This window comes from Vespula vulgaris, chromosome 1 (genome assembly GCF_905475345.1).
Source record: "Vespula vulgaris chromosome 1, iyVesVulg1.1, whole genome shotgun sequence".
Taxonomy (NCBI): Eukaryota; Metazoa; Arthropoda; class Insecta; order Hymenoptera; family Vespidae; genus Vespula; species Vespula vulgaris.
The window spans coordinates 14173400-14180899 of NC_066586.1; the positions used below are offsets into that span (position 1 = coordinate 14173400).

At 35.4% G+C, this 7500-nt stretch overlaps 1 protein-coding gene and 1 long non-coding RNA gene across 3 annotated transcripts in view; one reads left to right on the plus strand and one right to left on the minus strand.

Moving 5' to 3' along the window:
• Positions 1–7500, plus strand: part of LOC127065401 (homeotic protein spalt-major-like) — a 61729-nt gene that overhangs the window by 7771 nt on the left and 46458 nt on the right. The window lies entirely within an intron of this gene.
• LOC127065568 (uncharacterized) overlaps positions 6766–7500 on the minus strand; it is a 53512-nt gene continuing 52777 nt past the window's right edge. For both annotated transcript variants that reach the window (XR_007782130.1, XR_007782129.1), the window contains one exon: positions 6766–7500. This exon is cut by the window's right edge and continues 46 nt beyond it. This is a non-coding gene — a long non-coding RNA (uncharacterized LOC127065568).

Genomic DNA, 7500 nt, shown 5'->3' on the forward strand with positions numbered 1-7500 from the left:
TATTCTTCGGCAATATACGGCGCCGCGACTTGTTATCGTTGTCATCAAATTAAATTGAAAAATAAGTGCTACCAGTTCATATAAAAAACTTATTTCATATAAGTTCTTATTAGTACTTATTAAACGAAAAGAAAAAAAAAAATAAATGATCCGAAAAAATCGCCGACAGATCGACGATTACGAATATTTATCTTGTTATAATGACTAACTTTAATTATGGTATATTATAATTTCACTTACGATCTAATCAGATCGATATTATATGCTACTTTACGCATACGAAATTGTAGAAAACTTGTATATATGTAAATATAAGTTTTACGTGTAATCTATTGCAACGCATTTAAAAGAACGTGAGTTACACGTCGGTAAAAAAAAAAGAAAAAAAAACAAAATGAAAAAGAGATGATTTAATAATCCATAATATCGAATCTCGTGCTCGAACGTATAACAAGAAATCGTTCTCTTCTATTTCACATGTTTAATATCGCACACATTATTTTTTATCACATAATTCGTAGAATTTTCCTTCATCAAAATTCGTCCTCGTTCGGAAAACTTGTTTGACTTCTAATCGTGTACCTGTTTTTCCAATACAATAGTACCTTATCAATGCTGGTAAATTTCATTTATCAGCATTGATAAGATACTTTTAAACTTTAAAGAATAATTTTCCTATATGTAATGCCGAAACTTGTTTGTAGAGCCTCATAACGGGATTTTCTTCTTTCTTAATCTCCATACGCATGAAAATGTCGATAAAAATAGTTTCTTCGAGCTAATTGGATAAATATAATGGAAAGGGAAAGGATTATTGTTAAATTGTCAAAATTTAATTGGGAGAGAGAGGGAAAGAGAGAGAGAGGGAGAGAGAGGGGAGGGAGAGAGAGAGAGAGAGAGAAGAAAACGAAGAAACGTCTGTCGTCTCTATGTTGCACAAGTGTCGGTGAAAAAGAAAAAAAGAAAAAAAAAGAAGAGAAAAAGACAGAAAAAAAAGAAAAAAAGAATAAGAGAGAAAGGGAGCAACATAGATGCTGACTTACCGGTTTTTTGCCCTTTTGTCGCACTCGAGAGTGAATATTTTTGGTGAGCAACGTGCGAATGCGGGAAAACGCGTGGGCGTATGCGACCGTTCGTCTGCCAACCCCAAACTATTAGCCTCTATCTTTGTGTGACGCGTTCGCGCGTGCTTCCCACGAAGTCGCATCGCACGCGTGCGGATTCTACTCTTTTCCTTCTTCTTTTTCTCTTCTCTTTTCCCTCTCGATCTTCCGTTCGCAATGATCGCGTTCAGAGGAAGAAGAAGAAGAAGAAGAAGAGGAGGAAACGTTTGCTTTTTAATAAAAAAAAATAAAATAAAAAAGATGTTTCCGATTTAAAAAATTCTTGACTGAAATCATCGATTATCCTTTCCTTTTCTTTCCAAAAAGAATATAAAAAGAATCTAAGAAGAGAATTAAATAAATCGCGTTAGTTTTATTTTATTATTATTTTTAATTTTTTGTTTTGTTTTTTTGTTTAGTTATAGAGGAAAGTATACTCTCTCGCGATGAGACCAATCGTTATTTTCTAGAATAATTATTTACTTTACTGTTCGTTATTAAAATCATTTAGGTATTAATGATGAAGAGCCCTCTTACGGAATAAACGCGTTTATATCGAAAAATTGTTTCTTGTATGTATTTTTAGCTTCCTTTTTACCAAAGCACGTATACATACACACACACACGTACACATACGAAAAATAATAATGTAACAATCATGATAATGAAACCTTCGAGTTAATTTTTCAAGTATTATATAATATAATATAATATAATATATATTATAACAATATAAGTACATACCTATAATATTGCACGATTGCAATGTATCGAATGAAAACAATTTTCAATCGTAAGTCATAAACAATGTATGTAGGATTGTCGTTACGCAAGAACAATGAAATAGCTATGATTACGTAACGTGTTATCGTAATGTGTGTCATCGATTAATGTGTTACGTTCAATATACATATTCGACTTCGTATTACTCATGAGTAATACGAAAGGTAAAATGTATTCAACGGTCAATCGGATGCACAAAAGATTTCAAAACGCGATACTTTTCGACATCAAAACTCGCGAACATTCGTTTTCTCTTGGAGAATAAATAATTACGTTGGGTTCTTACAAAATGACATTGCGACGTGTAAGTATAACGTTACACGTAGATATTTCAAACGGGGGAAAGTGTTATTCCTATTTTTTCTTTTTTTAACTAAAAGAATTCAAGTTTCAAATAAGCGACATAACAATAAAGAATTAGCTATTCTTTTACACGTTTACATTATAGATTGTAACAGCAGACTTGGAAGTCAGCGTGCGAACTATGCGAACAGTGGAATGCGTCTTCGCGTTGTACGTTGACTCTTTCAAACGTCCTAACTCGCGTTTCTAGTATGATCCACGTGTCGTTCGTATAAATCGTTCGAAGTAAGAAGAAGCCTGGAAGAAAGGATAGAAAGAAAGAAAAAAAGAAAAAAAGAAAAGAAAAAGGAGAAGAAAAAGAAAAAAGAAAGGACACAGTAAAACTTTATCGCTAATTGTAAGTTTCATAAACGTAAATATAAGTCGTGTTTAAGCGACATAATTCATCGATATCATCGAAATCCATTCTGTCAATATTTAATATTATGCCAGTATTATTAATTTTCTTTTATATGCATATATATATTCTTCTTCTTTTTTTTCCTATCGCTCGTGGTTTCTATTAATGAAAAGAAAAATACGATGTTAAGCATTCGATGAGTCTACATTTACGAGGAACGTGTTAAAGAATTACGATTACGACTTGGTAGTCACCTGAACGAAAGATCTCCGTCCGGATCTCACGAGTTTTAGCTCGTGAAGTATCGAGAAAGAAAGAAAAAGAGAGAGAGAGAGAGAGAGAGAGAGAGAGAGAGAAGACAGAAAGAGAAAAAGAGAGAAAGAGTGATCTCGGTAGCCAGGAGCAAGAGCGAGCGTGCGAGCCAACGTAGGATTTACGAAGCGGTCGGTGCTCTTTGACGCCGACGTGGAATCGTCGCCTGGCATCGTATCGACGTCGAGAGTCGAACAAAAAGGGCTCTGAATATGACCCGTCATAGTAGATCGCATTAAGCCGCCTTCGCGGCTCGCCTCTCGATAATTGGCGACCTTCGCCTCTTCCGCGAAGGAATGCTCACCAGGTTTTGCGCGAAGGACGCCGCAGGAAGAAGACAAGCTTGCTATATTTCTCCCTCTCTCTCTCTTTCTATATATATATATATATATATATATATATATATATATATATATATGATACATACGAGCATACGTAAAGGGCCCCGAGGGTACATCGCAATTTTCTTTCTTTTTCTTTTCCTTCTTCTTCTTCTATTTCCTCCTCCTCGTCTCTCTTCTCCTTTTACCTCCTCTTATCCCACTCTACTTCTTCGAATGACATAACGACGACAGAAACGTCCCGACTCGAGATAAAAAACAAAATATTAAGAAAAGAAGAAAAACAATAATATCGAGAGATTTTTAATTATTTTCACGCCGAGCTAATCTCGAGAATGTTGTGTTTTTGTAAATTAAATAAAATGTCATTATCGATGTTATGTCAGAGTATTTAACGATCGATTCGCTTATACGTATGTATATGATTCGTAATTCGATTTATTTAAAATCCATTCGGCAAGTTCGATCGATCGGCCAAGTCATTGAAAAACTTGGTCTCGATAGAAATAATAATAATAACAATAATAATAATAATAGTAATAGTAATAATAATAATATCGAGAAATAATTATTTTTGCGCCGAGTGAATCTCGAAACTATTATTTTTTGTCAATTAAATGAAACCGTGATATCGTTATGTTGGTATACGCGAGAAGATAAAACGATTGGCCGGTTAGATATATCTATGTGTATGATTCGTGGTTCGATTCACTTAAAATCGATTCAATCATTTTCCATTCGATCGATCAGCCAAGTCATAGAAAAACTTGTTCTATTTTTCTCTCTCTCTCTCTTTCTTCCCCCCCCCCCTCTCTCTCACACTTCTCACTCATTCTTTCTCTCTCTTTTTCCTTTGAGATTCATCATCAGGTGAATGAACTTTACGAAAGAACATAAATGTTCTCTGTAACATTGCTGATGACATTAGTGTCGTTTCGCATGATCTTGTGAAAGTCTTTAATGATTATCCTTGTGGCATACTCTCTATCTCTCTCTCTCTCTCTCTCTCTCTATTGTACCATATAATACTTAAATATAAACGTTAATTGGTCGTATTTATAAACGATATTAAGGAGCCACATCGAAAAATATGCAATCGAGCGAATAATGCGATTGGCAGTATTAATGAAATATACATAAAACACATTTTTTTGTATGTATACATATATATATATGTATATATATCGAGGAAGTATTACGAGAGGGTGTTCAAAAGTATATACAGTTCGCTTATATAGAATGTAAAGATCTACACGAAATCAACAACCTTTCGTACGTATGTCCTCGATGGCTCGTGCAAAGTCAGTTTGGAAAGAGAGAAGCTCTTTTTATAAAAGAAAAAATGACAATGCAATTCAGAGACTACGTTCCTTTCCATTGACATATATCCTATCGGAAAAGCGACGTTTTCTTTTTTTTTTTTCGTTCACATTTACAACGAATCAAGTATTCGAAAAATTGTATAAAATATTCAAATAAAAAGACGCCGTTTAAACTAATACCGACTTAACGCGTTTAATAAATAAATTGATTGATTAATTAGCTTTATAAAAAAAAAACAAAAAATCTTCAGGAATTTCTAATGATATTCAAAGTATCATAACCATTTCTTTCTCTACCATCTTTTTCTTTTCTTTCTTTTTTTTTTTGTTCTCATCCCCTATCTCGATATCGTAATAGAACGATCTTCGCTTTGAAAAGAAGACAGGCGAAACATACTCGGGGGGATAGAGTGACGTTCCCTCTCGTTTAAACGACCCAACGATATTTATAAACGCGCGAAATCGACGTTACACGCGGAGTGGTGTTCGTCAGGCGTGTGCTGCCGAATTAGAGTGCAGTAACAGCAGAGAGATGTGAAATAAAAATTGTGAGATGGCGACACTCATCGTGGGAGCCACATCGTCGTCGTAAGAAGCCATTTCGTAAAATATCGAACTGGCTGTTCGGCCATATAGCGAACGCACGACGTTCAAGCGTTCGAGATAAAGTCGACGGTAAATATTCATAAAGCTTTGGATATATTGCGTTCGGCTTATTTCTGATTGCCCGCTATTTTTAGCGAATGCGAATAACTGGATGTAAGATCAATGATAACGCACGCTTACCGGCCACGTTACGACGAACTAATGCCCGCTTTCGCGATATAATATAATATATAATACCTCGGGGTTCGAGAGCTCGATGGTGATGATCGTTTCTACCATGGAAATTAATATAACGAGCCGAGTGACGCGTGCTCGACGTAAATAGACATACCGATCGTTATTTTCTGACGTATATTCTTAAAAAGCCAGAAAAAGAAAACAAAAGCAAAATAATAATAAAATAATAATAATAATAATAATAATAATAATAATAATAATAATAATAATATAAGAAGAAGAAGAAGAAGAAGAAAGAAACGAGCGAACAGGATAATCCAACTCTAAACTCAGAATCCAATAATCTTTCTTTAACGGCGTGTATGGCACCGCCGAGAGATGTTGCTCGGTTGAACGTGTGTCTGGATCTGACCTATAGATTATACACTCTAGATGGAATCCACGATCGAAACGTGGAGATGCACAGCAGGTACGAAGACTAGAAAACTAGAAGCAAAGGTAGAAGCAAAAGCAGAAGCAAAAGCATTTGCTCTTCTCGATCTCGAACAATTTTTTTTTTTTATCGCGACTAATGCTACTCTCCTCTACTCTAGTAGTAGGTAATACCATATCGCACGATGTTCCTTCTACTTATTTACGTTCGTCTTCGACGTCAAGGAAAACTAATTTATAGGAAAGCTACCATTTGAACATTCAGGGAAAGAGGAAGAATTTCTCGAAACGAAGGAAGAGAGCTGGAGAGATCTCTTATTCCGAGCTCGAGACGTTATTACCTAATTTCGCTTAAACTCCGAGCAACGATTTCGCGTTTCAGCAGAAGAGAGAGTGAACGAAAGAGAAAGAGAAAGAGAAAGAGAGAGAGAGAGAGAGAGAGAGAAAGAGAGAGAGAGAGAGAGAGAGTGTGCATTAAGTAAATTAGTATCGCTTATTACTCGGTCAGCACTTTGGGCGACCGTGACACGCGAGAGCGTTACTGCTCTCTCGTAAATAAAACGCAATAAAATCGAGCCGCGAGCAATAAATTGTCCTATTAACGCGATACTTGTATCAATTTGCGCGACTATCCGATATACGCATAGATATCCGTATGATATCGCGCTATCGTAGACATAATTTCGCATGATAAATACGTTAAAAAAAATTAACCGAATAAAAAAGAAATAAAGCAGAAGGAAAAAGGTTTCATATGTATTAGTTAAGTGTAATATACATACAACAGGTTGCAATATAGAACACGTATATTGGTAAGCGTTAAACGTTACTACTCTTTGCTAATTGGAACCAATTAAACCGGTACGATTTAACACATAATAACATCGATTAGCATAATCATTTTTACGCGTTAAACGTATATATATATATATATATATATATATATATATATATATATTCAACGTATATATGTATTCAAAATTTTGTTATGTCATATCTTTCGATCCGCGTTGATATTATCGATAATTCCATATTATAATATTATCGGTTTGTCCTCGCTTGTGACTATCTATAGAGGACTACAAAATTTATTCGATCCCAACGTCGATCCATAGATGAAACGAAATCAACGCGAAATTGGCAACAAATTACTCTCCTTCCATACGTTTCCGCCGCTCTCCGGCCAATTAGCGGTCCGCTCGAACTCACACGATCGGGTGGCTTACAAGAGGAGGAACGCGATGAGGATTCAACGATCGCTAAACTTTCTCGTGTATTATCGCGATCATCGGTGATCGTTCTATCTGTGAAAGAACTGAAGTTAAACTTTAAAATCAATTAGTTAAAAGTACTTCGCGTTTATTCGTACAACAACTACGTTTCTTAGTATGCGTGTGTCTGTCTGTGTATGTATATTTGCACTTGTCTATACGTAGATATATCTAACGAAAAGTTTGAAAAAGATTTGATTTTCGTCGTAGAACTTCTTCGTAATCTTATTATCCTTTTCAAATCTACCTACTACTACTAATATTACTACTACTATTACTACACTACTACCAACTCATGCACAAACCATCGTGACCATAGTGTCACCTGTAAGTGGATACGCCTGGGACTATGGGAGCACAGAATCATGCTGCTTCTCGTTCCTCCATTCTTTTTTCTTAAACGTTCTCCTCCTCCTCCTCCTCCTCCTCTTCCTCCTCCTCCTCCTTCTC